The sequence below is a fragment of the Saimiri boliviensis genome, chromosome 1, assembly GCF_048565385.1.
Source record: "Saimiri boliviensis isolate mSaiBol1 chromosome 1, mSaiBol1.pri, whole genome shotgun sequence".
Classification (NCBI taxonomy): Eukaryota; Metazoa; Chordata; class Mammalia; order Primates; family Cebidae; genus Saimiri; species Saimiri boliviensis.
The window spans coordinates 150,367,321-150,384,972 of NC_133449.1; positions in this window are offsets into that span (position 1 = coordinate 150,367,321).

Genomic DNA, 17,652 nt, shown 5'->3' on the forward strand with positions numbered 1-17,652 from the left:
CCAGGGCCTGCCTGGGCCCCAGCTTCCCTGTGTCAGGACCAGTGCACTGGGGAGTCTGCTATCCCTGGTCCGAGCTGGGGAACCCCATGGGCCTCCAGAAGCAGCAGCCCTCCCGGGCTCAGTCCTCAGCACCCGAGCACAGCTGCAACGTTTTCAGTCTTCACAACAGCTCCGTGAAAAGTTGGGTCGGTTGATTTGATCCCGTTTTGTAGATGAGGAGACTGGGGCGTAGAGAGGAGGCGCTCCTGCAGCAGACAGGCTCTGTGACCACCCCCCACCCCACAGCCACCTGCTCCGGGGTCAGGTGTGGCCTTGTGCCAGCTAGGAGCCGCCGGAGCCTTTCTTTCTACACTGGTTTGCTTCAACAGAGCTAAGGGAGGTTTTCACTTTGGTCCTGTCATGCCTGGGCCGTTGCAGGATGCCCTTTCCCAGGACCGTCAGAACAGAGAGGGTCCTGCCTGTAACCGGCCATTTAGAGTCACTTTCATAGGGTGTCCTCTGGGGAGCAGCCCTCATCCCCTGTCCGCTGGTTAGGGTGTGGCCGACCTCCTTCATCCTTGTTCTTTTTTTTTCCCCTTGAGACAAGATCTGGCTCCCTCGCCTGGGCTGGAGTGCAGTGGTGCAATCTTGGCTTACTGCCACCTCCACCTCCCAGGCTCAAGCAATCCTCCCACCTCAGCCTCCCCGGTCGCTGGGACTACAGGTATGCACCACCGCACCTGGCTAATTTTTATGTTTTTTATAGAGATGCAGTTTCACTTTGTTGCTCAGACTGGTCTTGAACTCCTGAGCTAAAGTGATCTGCCCGCCTCAGCCTCCCAGAGTGCTGGGATTACAAGTGTGAGCTAGTGAGCTACCACACCTGGCTTACCGTCACCCTTAAGTGGGGCCCTGATCCAGGCTTCACCAGCTGATCCTTTCCCCTCAGCTGCAGAGATTGGGATGAGGCATCACGTGACCCAGAAGCAAGGAATGGACCCCTGCCCTGGGTTTTCTGCTGGAATGGATGGAAGGGAGCATTCATGCAATGCACTGTTGTCTGGGACTGTAAGTGCCACCTGTGGCCGCCCAGGTAAAGCCTGTCGGAGGATGGACCACACAGCAGAAAGGCAGGAGAGGCAGGTTCCTGATGGCTTGTTTCCAGCACCCAGATCCAGCCACACCTGAAGCCTCGTGCTACCTTCCAGTCATCCAAGCCAATCCTCCACTGGGCTTAGGGTGGTCTGGCTAGAGAGTCAGACACCTGCAATGGAAGGAATCCTGATTTATACAATAGCAGCTTAATATTTGCTTAGTAATGGGGGATAAAGGCTTTGGTCCAAGAAACATACCCGTAATGGTGGAATTGTAACTGACAAGACAGGCATAGCAGCCTCAGGGCCTCCGGGGGAAGTGTGACCTACCAGCCGTTCTGTGAGAACTGCCTGGGAGATCTGACACACATGCAGGTTCTTCCACAGGTTCCGGGCCACTGCAGCGGAGGCAGGGCTGGAATCTGCATCCCCAGAAGCGGCTGAGGCCCAGGAGAGTCTGGGAGCTGTGGTCCCGACCTCTGCTGCTCTGGACAGTTGTGAGGGTCGTGCCCTTTGCGTAGTCAGGACTGAGTACTGGGGGCTTGGTCAGCAAGGGGACAGCTCTACAAAGGCCTTTGGGAAGAAGAGGGGACAGCAGGGGCACTGACCACACTGCTGTTCCCTGCTGTCCTCTGTCAGTCCCTGCCCAGGGCTGGGCTCAGCCTAAGGCCCCTACACGACACGCTGGGGGGAGTCAGCAGACTCTCAGGGTCCCTAGCGCACCGAACCCCAGGTGCCCAGGCCACAACCTGCCCTTGAACCTTCACTAGCCACCCACCCATCCCTGTCTCCATTCCCCGCCATCTCCTGGAACCCCAAACACACGACTGCCTCACATCCGTCTGCAGAGAATTGCCTGAATTGCGTGGCCTGGCCACCTCTGGGCCAGGTGTGAGTTGACGTCCCGTCCTGCCAGGCGCTCAGGGGTGAAGAGGGTGCTGGGGTGTCTCTTTCACCTGTTCTGCTATCTGCATGTTCTGTGTGTGAGTGAGCATCACAAGTGTGCCCATGTGTGCACATCTGCTGGGGGTGCCAATGTGTCTCTGACTCAGTCTATGTCCCTGGATAAGTATGCGTGAGTGTGCGTGTGTGTGCAGTGTGCATGTGTGTGAGTGTGCAGTGTACATGTGTGTAGTGTGCATGAGTGTGCAGTGTGTAGTGTGCATGTGTATGTGCATGAGTGTGCTATGTGTGTATGTAGTGTGTGTATGTGTAGTGTGTGTGAGTGTGCATGAGTGTGCACGTGAGTGTGTGGGAACCCATACCCTTGTCAGCTGCACAGTCTCACAGCCTCACAGCAGCACAAACTTGGCAGCCACCATCTTTTTTAACATTGTGTCAAAAAAAGGAGTGGACAGAGCCACGGACCTGCCGATCCCAGAGCTTCCCAGAGCCTGTCCTCCAGTGGAGGTGTTGGGGATGGTGGGGATATGGCCTCAGCCTTCAGGCAGCAGAACTGAGCTCCCTGTTCAACGAGACGCTCAGCCTGGGGACGCGGTGGGAAGCACTACCGGAGGACCCCCTTGGAGCTGCCTGCATGCAGCTGATGAAAGCAATCAACGCCGCCTGCGCTGGATGTAAAGGTTAATACATAAATCAAAGGGAAATGTCAGATGCCTTTTAACACTGATTGAGATGTAATTGGGCGGGTGCCACGCGCCAGGCACCAGTGCTCACGGAACCACAGCGGGCTGCAGAAGAAATTATGTGGCTTGTTTGTGTGTCTGCAATCACGTCAAGGCCGATTGTCCCTCGGCTCTGGACAGACACGCCCCAAGCCTTCTGAGAATGTGAATATTCATGGCCTGGCACTGGGTCCAGGGCTGGCTGGCGTGGCTGGGCACCGAGGATGCGCCATGCACATTGAGTCTGGGCCGTGAGAACTTTCCAAATATCCCCAAAGAGACCACCTCGTCTGCAGTCATCTCTGGGGTCACATAGCAGACTCAGGACGGAATGGCCCAACCCCCTGCAGGTGCCCTGCGCCCTCCAACACAGCCTGTGCCCTGCGCCCCCTCCAGCCCGGGCCTCTGCCCTCTCTGTTCAAGCCCTGGGCATCCTCTGGCCAGGTGGCTCCCAGCTCCAGGGAGGGACTCCAACAGAGCTGAGTCCCCACCCAGGGCAGCCTTCATACTTCCCACGGCCAGAATTCCAGTCCAGGGTCTCACACGTGGGGACTTAAAGTGGCTCCAAGCCTCACGTGTGAGAGCTGCGGACAAGGACGTTTTTATATGAGATGCGAGTGCACACCAGCACGTGTGTGAGAGAGAAATGTGTCAAATTGCTAAAAGTAAAAAATTAATCTTTTTATTATACTTTAAGTTCTGGGGTTCATGTGCAGAACGTGCCGGTTTGTTACACAGGTACACATGTGCCATGGTGGTTTGCTGCACCCAGCAACCTGTCATCTACATTAGGAACGTCTCCTAATGCTATCCCTTCCCCGGCTCCACTCCCGCTGACAACATTAAAATTTTTAAATAAAAATTTTAAAAGGCATAGCTCTGTTTGGCCAATTCTCCCATTTTTGAAAATAATTCCTTTTTTTTTTTTCTTTTAAAGACTGTCTCACTTCGTTGCTTTGGGTGGAATACAGTGGTGAAATCACAGTTCATGGCAACCTCGACTTCCTGGAGTCAGGTGATCCTCCCACCTCAGTCTCCTAAGTAGCCGCCACCATGCACAGCTAATTTGTTTGTTTGTTTGTTTGTTTGTTTGTTTTTTGTAGAGACGAGGTTTCCCTATGTTGCCCACGCTGTTCTCAAACCCCTGGGCTCAAGTAATCCACCCACCTCCGCCTCCCAAAGTGCCAGGATTACAAGCCACCACACCTGGCCAATTATTTATTTTTATTATTATTTTTTTAGCATTCCTGCGACTGCAGTAAATACAAGTGGCTTTGTTCCCTGTCTTCCTGGAGAGACCCTGACCACACCCTGTTCCCCCACCCAGAACCGGGCACCCTCAGCTTCCCCGGCCAAGGCTGCCTTACTGAATGGTTCTCCATTAGCCTCCGGAGCTGCTCTCTGCCCTGCTCTTTGTCTGCTAAAAACCAAAACATTAGCTCCTCTACCTAGCAGGAGCATCTTTCCCCTCTCAGCTCAGCTCACTCCTATTTGTGCCCTGAGACATAGGTCACGGGCTGCCTCCTCCTGGAAGTCTTTCCTGACTGCCCTCCTGTCCAGGAGGGGTTGGAGACAGCTGCCCCAGTATTTCTGACTTTGAGGCACCCAATGCCCCCTGTTTTGATCACAGCGCCTCCTAGAAGGGCCCTGATGTTCACGAGGAAGGATTCCAACCTCCCCTTTATTCCTCTTGCTGCAGAGCCCACAAGGCACTGGGGCCCCGCCTGCCTGGCCTCCACCTCACCTGCCATGTGGACCCTGCTCTGTCTCCAATAGCTTTAAGCATCAGAGACTCAAATTGTGCTTCACCCAAAAGCAACAGTGACGGTAACAGTGGCTTGCACTGTATGGAGCTAACCACGTGCTGGACGCTCCAGTACTTTACCTATATTTACTCATTTAAATATCACAGCATCCCTCTATGGTAGGTATCACATGATCTCAATTTACAGACCAGAAAACCAAGGCACAGAAAAGTTAAGTCACTTGCTTGAGATCACAACCAGCAAATTGGCAAGGCCAGCATTCAAACACAGGCAGCCTGTGTTTGGGTCCAGGGTTCACGCCTTTAGGCTTGTCCTCCCAAGGGACGGCAGATTTAATTTTTAAAAAAAGATACCAGCACCATATGGTAAACCTTGGCTTGAGGCAGAAGAGCTCAGTGAAGTTCCTGCCGACAGAGGTTACCGGAAAAGCTCATACCAAGGCCAAGAATGCTAGAGAGAAATATGGAAATGTGGCCAGGAAGCCAGGATGGTCAACTTTGGGATAAACGTAGGTGAATATTAAGTGTACAAAACAACAGTTATTATGTCTTGTGGAGTTTAAATTACATATGAAATAAAATGCAAGAAAATCACAATGCAAAAGGCAGGGGGGTGTAGAATTTGAAGTTTCTAAGATTATAGCAATATCAATTCAGCAATTATCAGTAATGGTAATAATTGGATTAGACCATAATAAGTCAAGAACACATTTTATAATTGCTAGAATAAACATCGTAAGAGAGGTAGTAAAATAATATGCAACTCACAAATAATTGAAGAAAAATGTTAATAAGCATTTGATCCATTCAAAGAAAGTTAAGAAAGAAAGAAAAAAAGGAACAAAAGCTAAGGATCGAAAGAGAAAACCAGAAGAGAGTAGCTGTGAATCCCATTAAACGTAAATGGATTACAAGAAACCAATCAATCATCAGATGGACTAAGAAAAAAAATCAGCTGTGTGTTGTCTACAGGAGATGCATTTTAACTATCAGGACACAGAAAGAATAAAATTTATATATATATATATATATATATATATATATATATATATATATATACACATATATACAGTATGAAGACACTAACCAACAGAAAATTGGTGTGGCTATATTAACATACAACACAGATAGCTGTGCAGAGGCTCACGCCTGTAATCCCAGCACTTTGGGAGGCTGAGGCAGATGGATTGCCAGAGGCCAGGAGTTCAACACCAGTCTGGCCAACATAGTGAAACGCCATCTCTACTAAAAATACAAACACTAGCTGGGCATAGTGGTGGGTACCTGTAGTCCCAGCTACTTGGGAGGCTGAGGCAGGAGAATTGCTTGAACCTGGGAGGCAGAGGTTGCAGTGAGCCAAGATCGTGCCAGTGCACTCCAGCCTGGATGACAGAGTGAGACTCTATCTCAAAAAGATTAAAAAAAAAAAAAAATAGGCCAGGTGCGTGGCTCATGCCTGTAATTTCAACACTTTGGGAGGCCAAGGTGAATGGATCACCTGAGGTCAGGAGTTCAAGGCCAGGATCGTCAACATGATAAAACCCCGTTTCTACTAAATATAAAAAAATTAGCTGGGTATGGTGGCAGGCACCTGTAATTCCAGCTACTTGGGAGGCTGAGGCAGGAGAATCGCTTGAACCCAGGAGGTGGAGGTTGCAGTGAGCCGAGATGGAGCCATTGTGCTCCAGCCTGGACAATAAGAGAGAAACTCCATCTCAAATACTAATAATAAATTTTTTTAAAAAATAGATACTAGGGCTGGGCGCGGTGGCTCAAGCCTGTAATCCCAGCACTTTGGGAGGCTGAGGCAGGTGGATCACAAGGTCAAGAGATCGAGACCATCCTGGTCAACATGGTGAAACCCCATCTCTACTAAAAATACAAAAAATTAGCTGGGCATGGTGGCACGTGCCTGTAATCTCAGCTACTCAGGAGGCTGAGGCAGGAGAATTGCATGAACTCAGGAGGCGGAGGTTGCGGTGAGCTGAGATCGAGCCATTGCACTCCAGCCTGGGTAACAAGAGCGAAACTCCGTCTCAAAAAAAAAAAAAAAAAAAAAAAAAAAAAAAAAAAAAAAAAAAAAAAAAAAAGATACTAAAGTAAAAAACGTTTCTATAGATAAAGCGGGACATTTCATAGTGGTAATGGTAAGATCTAACAATGAGCTTCACCACATGTCATATACACAGCCCAGTGCCCTAGAACACGGCATCACCATTTTTCAAATTCACACAAAACATTTGCTGAATGGATCATATGCTGGACTACTAAGATGCCTCAACAAATTTTAAAAGATTGTAAAGTATGTTTTCTAAATGCAATAAAATTAATCACAAAAATATAACTAGAAAAACTCCAAGTGCCTGAAAATTAAACAATACATTCTTAAATAGTCCATGATTCAGGGAGGAAATCAAAATGGAAATAATAAAATATTTTTCTCTAAAAGATCGTAAAGACGCAGCTCAGCACAGCCTGCGGGACGTGGCACAGGCAGCCTGAGGAGGAACTTCCAGTCTTCACCGAATGCAGTAGAAAAGAAGAAAGGCCGGAAAATCAATGTTTTAAGGGTCCTTCTTCATAAGAAAAAGAGCAATGAACCAAATCTATGAATAAAAACACTAACAACAGCATGTGAAACAGAAGGGCACTGGGGAAGCTCAACCAAGATTTTAAAACATCAGTACAATTAACCAAGGGCTAGTGAGACGGAGCTGAAGGCTGGGCTTTGCGTGGAGGTTTCGGCTTTTGCGTGGCCCTGGATGAAGGTGAAGATGTGGGATCTTGATGAAGGGAAAACTGGGCAGGGAGGAGTGTGGAACAGAAATACGGAAATGCAGGACCCAGGTCCTGGGGCTGTCTCTACACAGATCGGATCCCAAGCCCTCCCATTCACCGAAAATAACCCCAATTCCCCAGGACAAAGGGAATGTGGATCCCCGTGGCTCAACACCAATTGAGAGCTCAGATCAGAAAAGGGCCATGACGGCTATCCTCACAACCCCCCTGAAGGGGCCATAGCCACTGTCTCTGCGAGTCTCCTCCCCTTCCTCTCCCACAAAGGCAGCACTCTTGGCAGGGGGCAGCGGGGGACGGGGGGGCGGTATTTTCAGGGCATATTTGGCAAAGTCTGGATCTATTTTCAGTTGTCATGACTGAGGGGACTGCCCCTGCTTCCCAGTGAGAAAGGGCAAGGATCCTGGCCAATACCCAGCAGTCCCCACCACAACAAATAATCTAGCCCTAAATGTCAATAGTCAACAGTGCCAAGGTTGAGAGAAACTGATATGGGCGATGTGGTGGGCTTTAACCTTTAAATTTTGGGACATTGGTTGCCAACGTGGGTTATGACTGAAACAGAAGAAGAATGAACATTACCCAGGGGTGCTGGATGGGGAGGTGAATGTAGTAACTGACAAGACTTTGCAGGGCTGCTGAGTATAGTTGTACAGGTTGGGCACTGCACAATCAGAAAGTACCACTCACACTGTAGATCCTATACACATGTGTATTCTTAATGCCAATTTTCTAGCAGATGGCAGCAAATAATCTGATTCTAACAACATCAGCATATACTACGATTTTCTGATATGTGTCCTTGAGGGATTTGAGTTTTCTAATTTTCTATTTTTTCTAATTTTCTAATTCACAGAATTAGAGAGGCCACATGGGCTTCCAGTGCCCCTGAGATGCCGGGTTGCCCCAATCAGGGAGAAGGTGGTGTGGGCATTTTACTCTGTACTAAGAATCATTGAATTATGTGGACTGGGAGTGTTATCGCATTGCCTGGAATTTCAGGTTCCTTCGTTGGTCAGGCATCTGAGAGAGGCTGTGGTGAGCATTTGACATCACACCACACACGGCATCTCCGAAGGATCTCCTCACACTCTGCGCTGTGATCTCCAACTTTGTGCCAGAAGACATGGAGCAAGTTCTCTTATCAACCACGTGGCTGAGTGTGGGCGTGTAATGGGGCTTCTCACAGACCAGGGGCACAGAATGGATTTGTAATTGATCACTGTGAGTCCATAGCCAGGTGCAAAGGGACGGTGGCAAGCTTGCTGGGAATCAGTGCTTCAGGGACAACCGTGGCAGAACCTCTGGGAACCCGTGCCGTGGTTCTCAACCAAAGACGGCCTCACCTCACCCTGGAAGGTCTTGGGAATGTGCTTGTATTTTTGGTGGTTGTGATGACTTGGCGGCATATTGACAAGTGCTGGGTGTGGACTGAGGTGTTAAACGCTCAGCAGTAAACAAGACCACCTCACACAATGAAGAATTGTCCTTCTCAAGATGCCAGCCTGCCCTACTGAGAGACACTGTCCAACGTGGCAGGTGCCAGGCGGGGGCGACAGTGAGGCTCCCAGGGAGAAGCCTGGCTTTATTTCTGGCTAGGCAAAGTCAGAGTTGTATCGCCCTAACATTTGTTAGTAAGTGTGCTTTCTGCTTAAACTTAGCCAGAGTAGATGCGTTGTTTGCAACCACGTATCGTGACTGATACAAGTTCCAGCTCGTTCCTATAATCCCCAGATTACTCACTGTTCTTTTGATTGTTTTATGTAGCAAATACCTGGATAGATGTTTCCAGATGTTTGCCATTTTCTTCACTTATAATTTGTTCTTGGGTCCCACTCCTCCCTTCTGGGATGGATTTCCTTCTTCCTGAATTAGATCCTTAAGTAGTTCTTTCTGTCAGAGGTAATATCTGTCTTGGTCTGAAGAGTAATGTCTTCCTCCACCCCTCCCTCCCTCCTTCCCTCCTTCCTTGTCTCTCTCTTTGCTTCGATTCTAAAAGGAGTATTCCATTATCTCCTGGCATAGATTGCGGTTGTTTTAAAATTTGCCGTCTGTCAATTGATCAGTCCTGACCATTACCATCTCTTGGTATTTCCTACTGACATTTCATTATGAAAATTTCAAGCACTGAGCAGCCATAGACACACCACTTAGATTCTCCAACTGTTGGCATCTCGTTATATTTGCTTTATCACACAGCATGAATCCATCTCATCTTTTATAAACTTCAGAGTGAGTTGTTCACATCGGTTCACTTTGCCCCTGAATAGTTCAGCATGCATATAACTAACTGGAGCTCAACATAGTTTACGGTTTTATTTTTAGGTAAATTTTAGTTGGAGTGAAATGCACCTATTTTATTATTTTTTAATTGTATTATTTTTTATTGCATTTTAGTTGTTGGGGTACATGTGAAGAACATGCAAGATTGTTGCATAGGTACACACACGGCAGTGTGATTTGCTGCCTTCCTCCCCTTCACCTGTATCTGGCATTTCTCCCCATGCTATCTCTCCCCAACTCCCCAGCCCCCACTGTTCCTCCCTTATTTCCCCTCAACAGATCCCAGTGTGTGGTGCTCCCCTCCCTGTGTCCATGTGTTCTCATTGTTCAACATCCACCTACGAGTGAGAACATACGGTGTTTGATTGTCTGCTCCTGTGTCAGTTTGCTGAGAATGATGGTTTCCAGGTTCATCCACATCCCTACAAAGGACACGAACTCACCGTTTTTTATGGCTGCGTAATATTCCATGGTGATTATGTGCCACGTTTTCCCTGTCCAGTCTATCATCGTTGGGCATTTGGGTTGGTTCCAGGTCTTTGCTATTGTAAACAGTGCTGCAATGAACATTCGTGTGCATGTGTTCTTATAGTAGAATGATTTATAATCCTTTGGATATATACCCAGTAATGGGATTGCTGGGTCAAATGGGATTTCTATTTCTAGGTCCTTGAAGAATCGCCACACTGTCTTCCACAATGGCTGAACTAATTTACAATCCCACCAACAGTGTGAAAGTGTTCCTATTTCTCCACATCCTCTCCAGCATCCGTTGTCTCCCGATTTTTTAATGATCCCCATTCGAACTGGTGTGAGATGGTATCTCAGTGTGGTTCTGATTAATGCACCCATTTTAAATGTGCCATTGTGCATTTGGATAAATGCACGCAGTCGCTGACAGCACCTGAAGGAAGACAAAGGCCGTTTCCCTGACTCCAGAAAGTTCTCTTCTCAGTCAGTCTCAGAGGAAAGCCTGTTCTGATGTTTTTCTCAACAGATGGGTTTTACATGTTCTAGAACTTCACTTTCTGGGACAAGGCTTTGAGACTTGTCTGTGTGTATGCGTGCATCCAAAATCGGTTTTTTCCATGGCTGAGTAGTATTTTGTTCATTTATATTGGCTTTTTCTCTTTTTCTAGTTGAGTTGTAGGAATTCTTTATACACTCCTGATAAAGTCCTATGTGTTTTGCAAAACTTTTTTCCCCATCTGTGTTTTGCCTGTTTATTTTCTTCATGGAATAGTGACAAAAATAATTTTTAATTTGATAAAGTCTGATTTGTCAAAAACATTTTTCTCTGCCTTAAGAAACCTTCCCTATACCCAGGTTATAAAGACATTATCCTACGCTTTCGTCCAGAGGCTCTACTGTTTTATATTTTACATTTAGTAATATGCTCCACCTAGAATCAAGTTTTAGGTAATGGTGTCAGATAAGCACCTACATTTTTCCCCATACAACCACCCTGCACTGTTTACTGAAAAGATTTTGCTTTCCCCAGTGAGACTGTTTTGATATCTTTGCCAGAAATCAATTATCTATATGTGTGAGGGTCTATTTCTAAACTCTGTTCCATTGATCTATTTGCCTATCTTAACATAAATATCACAGTATTTATAACCGTCATTTTATAATGTATATTGAAATCAGGTAGTAAAAGTCTTACAGTTTCTTTTTCAAAGTTGTTTGGGCTATTCCAGGTTCTTTGCAATTCCAAATAAATTGTATAATCAGTTCATCAATTTATATGAGAAAACCCACTGGGATTATGATTAGAATTGTGTTGAGGTCATAAATCAGTTGCAGGAAAATTGACATCTTAGCAAGTAGATCAAATTTTGTACTATAAATCACATTTTAGATTTTCAGCTTCTGATTATTTCCTAGTATGTAGATATAAAATTAATTTTTGTCTTTGATTTTATATTCTTCCATCTCACTAAACTCACTTATTAGTTGTCGTTGCATTTTGTAGATTCCCTAAGATTCTCTACGTACAGTGTGTCTTCTGTAAATACAGGTTTGCCTTGTCATTTCCAGTCTGGAGGCTTTTCATTTGTTTTCTTCCTTTACTGCACTGGCTGGAGCCTTCAGTACCATGTTGAGTACAAGAAGCAAGAGTAGACATCCTTGCCTGACTCCTGGTCTTGGGAGGAAAGCATTCAATCTTTATACTCGTTATAAAGTTTATAGGCTACAGATTTTTAAACACAGATACACTTTATCAGGTTGAGCAAGTCTTCCTTCTATTCCTATTTTGCTGAGAGTTTTGATTGGGAATGTATGTAAGATTTTGCAAAATTATTTTATGCACTTACTGAGATAATTATATGGTTATTCTTTTCTGCTTTACTAATATGCTTCATTACATTGATTGTTTTGCAAATGTTAAATCATCCCTGAATTCCTGGAATTAACTCCATTTGGCAATTATATATATACATACACGTATATTTGTTTAGAAACAATGTTTTACTCTGTCATCCAGGCTGGAGTGCAGAGTACAGGGGCACAATCATAGCTCAGTGTAGCCTTGAACTCCTGGGCTCAAGTGGTCCTCCCACCTCAGCCTCCCCAGAAGCTAGGGCTACAGGCTTATGCCAACGTTTTTAAAGAATTCTTTTCAAGACCAGGTCTCTCTGTGTTGCCCAGACTGGTTTCGAACACCTGGCCTCAAAGTGATCCTCCTGCATCAGCTTCCACTGGTAGCTGGGATTACAGGTGTAAACCTGGTCCGGCTCTAGTAGACTTTTTATATGAGGGGTATTAGTCTTTAGTTTTCTTTTCTTCTAATGACTTTGACCTTTTTGAGTATTAAGGTAACGATGACTTTACAGAATGAGCTAAGAAGTATTCCCAGCTTTTCAATTTTCTGGAAGAATTTGGTGTAGAATTAAAATTCTGGAGGAATTCACCAGTTGAACTCACGTGAATTTTCTTTGTAGGAAGGGTTTTAATTGCCAGTTTGATTTCTTTAATAAATATAGAGCTATTCAGGTTATCAGTTTCTTCTTCAGTAAGTCTGAGGATTTGTGATTTTTAAGGAATGGGTCCATTTCCTATAAATTGTGAAATTTATTGGCACAAAAAATGTTCATAATGTCTTCTTATTATTCTCTTAATAATCTTAGAATGTGTTAGGATGACACCTCTATCATTCCTCATTTTAATCGGCATTTTTCTTTTTTTTCTGATCAGTCTAGCTAGAGGTTTATCAACATTATTGATCTTTTCAAAGAACACACTTTTAAATTTATTTTTTATATTTCATTTAGTTCTGCTTTGATATTTATTAGTTCCTTTTTCTACATACATTGAGTTTAATTTGCTCTTATTTTTCTATCTTCTTAAGGCAGAATCTGAGGTCATTGATTTGAAAACTTTCTTCTTTTACCAAACATGTTTTCAGAGCTATAAAATTCTCCTTAAATACTGCTTTAGCATCACCCTACACATTTTGATGTTTTTAAAATTTTTATTCCCTTCAAAATACTTTCTCATTTCCCTTTTGATTTCTCCTTTTACTCACAGATTGTTGAAAGTGTGTTATTTAGTTTCCAACCATTTTGAGATTTTTCAAAGCTCTTTCTGTTGTCCATTTCTAATTTAGTTCCACTGTGGTCAGAGAACATATTTTGTATTATTTGAATCCTTTTAAATCTACTGAGACAGCTGGGTGCAGCGGCTCACACCTGTAATCCCAGCACTTTGGGAAGCCGAGGTGGGCAGATCATGAGGTCAAGAGATCGACACCATCCTGGTCAACATGGTGAAAACCCGTCTCTACTAAAAATACAAAAATTAGCTGGGCATGGTGGCACGCACCTGTAGTCCCAGCTACTTGGGAGGCTGAGGCAGGAAAATTGCTTGAACCCAGAAGGTGGAGGTTGCAGTGAGCTGAGATCATGCCAATGCACTCCAGCCAAGTGCCTGGTGATGGAGAAAGACTTTGTCTCAAAAAAAAAAAAAAAAAAAATCTACGGAGACTTGCCTCAAGGCCCAGAATATGGACAAACTGATCAGTATCCTTTATGCTCTGGAAAAGAGTGTATATGCTGCTGTGATGAGAGGAGAGTCCAACAAATACTAAATAGTCTGAGCTAGTAAGCAGTGTTCAGATATTCCATATCCTTAATAACTTTCTGTCTACTTATTTTTCAATTGTTGGGAGATGGGTATTGAAGTCTCCAGATCAAGTGGAAGATTTATCTATTTGTGTGGCAGTCCATTCAGTTATTATTTCCTGTTTCGTGAAAGCATATTATTGGCTGTGTAATTATTTAGAATTGCTACATTTTCTTGATGAGTGGATTCATTTATCCCTATGCCATAACCTTCTGTATCCCCGGTAATCATGTCCACTCTGAAATTCACTTTTTCTGATGTTAGTATAGCAACTCTAGCTTTCTTCTGATTAGTGTTAGTACAGTATATCTTTCCCATCCTTTTACTTTTAAGCTATTTGCTTTTCTATCAAACTGTGTGTCTCTTCTAGGCAGCACACAGTGGGTCTTGTTTTTTTCTTGCAGTATTTCCTTCTCCTGTGGGGGCACCAGTAACTGTGACTACTAATCCTCATCTGACAGTTTCTGTCTTATAGGGGCATTTAGCCTCTTGACCTGTAATATGTTTATTGATATCATTCTGGTCTATCTTTTTGCTTCTTGTTTTCTGTTTCCCCAGTTCTTTGTTCCCCTCTTTGCCTCGTGTTTTGATTGAAGACTTTTTTTTTTTTTTTTTTTTTTTTTGAGACGGAGTTTCGCTCTTGTTACCCAGGCTGGAGTGCAATGGCATGATCTCAGCTCACCACAACCTCCGCCTCCTGGGTTCAGGCAATTCTCCTGCCTCAGCCTCCTGAGTAGCTGGGATTACAGGCATGTGCCACCACGTCCGGTTAATTTTTTGTATTTTTAGTAGAGATGGGGTTCCACCATGTTGACCAGGATGGTCTCGGTCTCTTGACCTTGTGATCCACCCACCTCAGCCTTGCAAAGTGTTGGGATTACAGGCATGAGCCACCGTGCCCAGCCCTGATTGAATACCTTTTATTATTTCATTTTATGATCTTTATTGGCTCACTAGCTGTAATTCTTTGCTTTATTATTTTAGTGGGTACTTTCACATTTATAATATACCACTTTATCTTATCACAATCTGCTTTTAAGTAGTATTCTGTCACCTTTCTTTCAGTATAAGAACCTTACAATGGGGTACTTCTTGGCTTTTTGTTATGTTGTCATATAGTTGCTATTACCTACATTACAATCCCCATGATAGACAATTATTATTTTCTTTCTTTTCTTCCTTTTTGTTTTTTGTTTGTTTGTTTGAGACAGAGTCTCACTCTGTCACCCAGGCTGGAGTACAGTGGTGCGATCTTGGCTCACTGCAAACTCTGCCTCCTGGATTCAAGTGATTCTCCTGCCTCAGCCTCCCAAGCAGCTGGGATTACAGGCACATACTCATCATGCCCAGCTAATTTGTGTATTTTTAGTAGAGACAGAGTTTCACCACGTTGGCCAGGCTGGTCTTGAACTCCTGACCTCATGATCTGCCCCCCTCTGCCTCCCAAAGTGCTGGGATTACAGGCATGAGCCACGGCGCCTGGCCCATTGTTTTTATTTAAAGAGTAATTATCTTTTGAAAAGATTTAAATAAGAAAAATATCATATTTACTCATGTGTTTTCCACCGCTGGTGCTCTTCATTTCCCCTGAGTAGACTTATATTTCCAACTGGTAGCATTTTTCTCCTGCGTGAAGGAAACATCTGCCTGACTTTCCAAATCCTCTTGTGGTCCAGGTCCAGTGGCAGCCAATTCTTTCAGCTTTTAAATTTTGCCTTCATTTTTGAAACATATGTTTGCTGGGGACAGAACTGTACATTGACGTTATTCTTTTCCTGCTTTTCTTTCTGTGCTTGAAAGATGTTGCTCCAGTGTCCTCTCACTCACATAGTTCATGACGACAAGTCTGCAGTCATCCCTGTCTTTTCTCCTCTGTATGGAACATGCCTTTTTTCCCCCTCTGGCTGCTTATAAAATGCTTTAAAAAAAAAAAAAAAAAAAAAAAAAAAACATTGTTTTAAAACATTTTGATTATTATGTGCCTTGGTGTGGTTTTCTTCATGTTTATCATGCTTGGGGGTTCATCAAGCTTAGCTTCTCCAGTCTGTGAGTTCATTATTACTGTTACATCAAATTAGGAAATTTTTAAGCCGTTATTTCTTTATAAACTTTTGCCCACCCCTTAGCTACTTGCAGGCACCTCAGTTATACATACATTGGTCTCCTCGAAGTTGCTGCTGCACTCACTGAGGCTCTGGTCATTTCTTCACTCTGTTTTCTCCACGGTTCTACTTTCAGTTGTTTCCGCTGTTATGACTGTGAGTCCATTAACCTTTTCTTCTGCAATGTCTCATCTGTTGTTAACCTCATTTGTCTGATTTTCATCTCTGACATGATAATTTTCTTCTCTGAAAGTTCAGTTTGTGGGCGTGTGTGTGTGTGTGTGTGTGTGTGTGTGTGTGTCACAGTCTTGCTCTGTCATCAGGCTACAGTGCAGTGGCGTGATCTCAGCTCACCGCAACCTCCACCTCCCAGGTTCAAGCTATTCTCCTGCCTCAGCCTCCTGAGTAGCTGGGACTACAGGCGTGTGCCATCACACCCAGCTAATTTTTCATATTTGAGTAGAGAAAGGATTTCACCTTGTTGACCAGGATGGTCTCACCGTATCTCCTGACCTCATGATCTGCCCACCTTGGCCTCTCAAAGTGCTGGGATTACAGGCATGAGCCCTCACACCCAGCCCAATTTGTTTTTTTGAATATCTTCCACATAACGACTTGGCTTTTGGGGGCCACATAAAGCACAATTATAATAAGTATTTCATGTATTTGCCTGCTCATTTGAACATTTATTCAGTTCTGGGCTAGTTCAGATTGATTAATTCATCTTCTCACTCTGGGTCATGTTTTCCTGCTCCTTACATGTGGTAATCTTTAATTAGATGCTAGACATTATGCATTTTTCTTGGTTAGATTCTGGATTATTTATATTTCTATAAATATCCTCGTGCTTCATTTGGGAAACTTCTCAGCTATCATCCCTTCAAATATTTCCTTTCCCTAATTTTCCCTGCAGAAATTAGACATATTACAGCATTTTAATTTAGGTTACTTGGAAACAGTTTGATCCTGAGCAGGAATGATCAGCGTTTGGTTTAGGGCCAAGCAGTTCCCGCTGTAGAAGTAAGACTCCTCTGTGTTCTCTGCCCAGTGTCCCGTGAACATTTCCAATCTGGCGGCTGGAAACAGGCACTATTTGCTTCTCCTGCGTGGGCACCAGGAGCTGTCACCACTAATCCTTCCAAGTGCTTCTATCCACAGCCCTGGGTAGTTTTCTCAAATAAAAATAACGCTGATCAGCATTTAGCTGAATATTCAAGCAGTGGGGGAGGGGGATTCCTCAGCAGATACCAGAACCTGCGTGTGCAGCTCTCCCCTCTCTTTGACTCTGTCCTGTGAACTCTTGCCGTCTTCCCAAACTCTCAGTTCTGTGTCCTCACTAAAGGAGTCTTCCAGGCTCCCCAGGGTCCCACCTCCTTGAGCCATGTCCTGAGAATGTTTTCAAGTCAGCAGCCCGGGCAGTTTTAGGGCTCAGCTTGTCATTTCCCATAGCTCACGGACCATTCTACTTTGTTAGTTGATGTCTCCTTTCTTGAAAGCTCTTGTTTCATGTAGTCTGTCTGGTTTCGGTTATTTAGGTTGAAGGTTGAATCTTGTTCCTGTTACTCCATGTTCGGCAGAGGCAAAGGCCGGTAGCTACCTTTCTAAATCATCTTTGCCTTTACCTTTCTTCTCTTTCATTACCACATGCTGTGTGAGAACTCATTTTTATTTAACCTGCTCAGCACTCAGGATTTTGAATCTGGAGATGCATGACTTCCATTGGTCCTGGAAATTGCTGAGCCTCTGTCTCCTCAAATGTCTCCTTTCTCAGATTTTCCCTGTGGAACTCCAAGTGGACACATGTTACAGCATTGTAATCTATCTACCCGTGTATTATCTGTCTGTCTCATTCTTGGTAATTTATTCACATCTATCTTATTAAT